Below are 2,774 nucleotides of genomic sequence, written 5' to 3' on the forward strand. Positions count from 1 at the left end.
ACACACACACACACACACACACACACACACACACACACACACACAATGATAACTATGTAAGGTGTTGGATATGTTAAATTACCTTGATTGAGGTGCTCATTGCCAAAATGTATACATATCTCAAAACATCACATTGTATACTTTAAATATTTGGTGTTTGTTTATTAATTATACTTCAATAAAGTGGAGAAAAAAAATAAAAAGTCACATTGAAGCTGAGATTCAGGGATTAGAAAGATCCAGGCTTGTGGATGGACTATCTGAGGAAGAATGTTCTAAGTACCAAAACACAAGAGTTTGTCAGTCCCTGGGGGTCAGAGAGAATATCTGAGCAACTGGAGTGGTGAGCAAGGGGAGAGAGGCAGAAGCAAGGTCAGGGTACAGAAAGGGGCCATTCTTGGGGTGCCTGGGTGGCTCTGTCAGTTAAGCATCCAACTCTTGATTTCGTCTCAGGGTTGTGAGCTCGAGCCCCATGTCAGACTCTGTGCTGGGCGTGGAGCCTGCTTAAGATTCTCTCTCCCTCTGTCTCTCCCACTCTTAAAAAAAAAAAAAATGAATAAAAGAAAGAAAGAAAAGAAAGAAAAAGAGAGAAAGAAAGGAAAGAAAGAAAGAAAGAAAAGAAAAGAAAAAGAAAAAGAAAGGAAAAGAAAATAAAGAAAGAGGCCATTCTTCGGAGGGGCTGATGAGTTTGAAATTTTTCTAGGAGCAAAGGAAATAGTCTCTGAAGAGTTTCTTCTATTCAAGACATTGATGCTGGTGTTGCCAATAGCATGAAAGTATCACAGTAATGAAGGTCTTGGTCCCATTCTGAATGATTCAGAGCACTGGATGAAGGAATTTTGAGGTAAGAACAGCTAGGTATAGAGCTAAATTATCATTAAATGGAGATTATTGTCCTGAAGTTCTAATTGTAAAGTCATAATGATCCAAATCTTACAGAAGCAAAACTCAAGCCAGGGACACTATGGATTTGTCTGGCTGATTAATTATTTTTCAAATACACTTGGATGCTAAACTGTACATTTTGTCTCTGTTGTAATGAATGGTCTTTAAATGAAACAGCAGACTGAATATACTCAGAGAAGTGTCTGTTACAAGAGCTCGTCCAGGCACCAGCAGGTTCTGAGAAAGCCGACACCCTTGGCTTCACTTATATATAGGTTAAAATTGAGTATAATACTGAGTGCAATACTGAGTACTGAGTATATTCAGTAATATTCCGAGATTATATACAGCCTGATATAGTAGGTTTATTATGTATACCATCATATGCAAAATGTAATCACTTTTCTATACACACTAATATTTATTATTAGAAAGATCACAGGTATCTGGAAGTAGGTAAAGCACAAAAAATCTTAAGCCTATTCTAAAAGAAAGTTGTTAATAAAACTGTGAATGAAGAAATGAACACCCAAACTTCCATTAATTGCCATTCAATAAAAAATATGCTATTTACTTGGAATAGTTTGAATGTCTCTCTTTCCTTTTAAGATTTTATTTATTTGAAAGTGCGCAAAAGCGAGAGAGATCACAGAGGAAGAGGGAGAAGCAGAATGGCCGCTGAGTGGAGAGCCCAATGATCATGACCTGAGCCAAAGGCAGACGTTTAATGGACTGAGCCACTCAGGCACCCTGTTTCTTCATTTCTATGACAAAATTTAAGTCTCTCTGATGGAAGGGATGCATGATACTTTATCACATTCTACTAATAAAGAAAAAAATTATTAAAATGTTGCCTTAACATTAGCAACTCCAATCTAGTATATAATATATCGAGCATTATCATAGATATACTGTTTGGGGCAGAGATTTCATTTCCATAGGAATAGCCCAGGAGCAGTAAGGACTGCTGTAGAGTGTTTTGATAAAGGCTCTCATAAAATATACTTTCTTAAATTTGCCTTCACCAAAGAGTAAAATCACAGGGAAATGCTTTAAAAATATGACCAAAGATAGGACTTCTGGCTAACCAGAAATGTGAAAAATAAATCTCTGATTCAAGCACACAAGAGTATCAACAAACAAGGATGACAGTTGGGCAGTGTCCCTGGTAAGTTTTCCTTCCCTGCCTTTTTCCTTCTCCTGATGTACAAATTACACACAGTGCAATGCATCTATCTTAAGAATACAGTCGAGAGGCGGAGCAAGATGGCGGAGGAGTAGGAGACCTGGATTTCCTCTGGTCTCAGGAATTCAGCTGAATAGGGATCAAACCATTCTGAACACCTACGAACTCAACAGGAGATCGAACAGGAGAGTAGCAACAACTCTGAACAGAGAAGCGACCACTTACTGGAAGGTAGGACGTGCAGAGAAGTGAATCCGAGGCGATATTCGGGAGGATAGACGGTGGGGGAGGGGCCTCCGTCGGCCACTTCTGGCAAGTGCTAGAGCCACGGAGCACAAATTAGGACCTTTTAGAAGTCGGCTCCGCTGAGGGACGTCGCTGCAGTGGCTAAGCGGGGGGTGGAACCCTCGTGGGACAGTGTGGTCTCAGGACCCTCGGGGTCACAGAAAGACCGGGGGTGCCTGAGTGCGGCAGAGCTCCCAGGGATCGGAGCGGGGAAGCCGGCTGCAGAGACGGAGCCGAGGCGCGGGCTCTCAGCTCGGGGTTGCCATAGACTGTGACCCGCGGCCCAGTCGGGCCACTGCTCCTGCAGCAGGGACCCAACAAGGAGCAGATCCGGGGAGACTCCCCTTCCTCCCCCAGGAGGAGCGGCGCGGGAGCGCTCCGCAGGGATCTGCTGGGTTTGGAGACTCCACACGGGGTC

The sequence above is a fragment of the Callorhinus ursinus genome, unplaced genomic scaffold (genome assembly GCF_003265705.2).
Source record: "Callorhinus ursinus isolate GAN/ISIS: 27379988/994484 unplaced genomic scaffold, GSC_fseal_2.0 scaffold30, whole genome shotgun sequence".
Classification (NCBI taxonomy): Eukaryota; Metazoa; Chordata; class Mammalia; order Carnivora; family Otariidae; genus Callorhinus; species Callorhinus ursinus.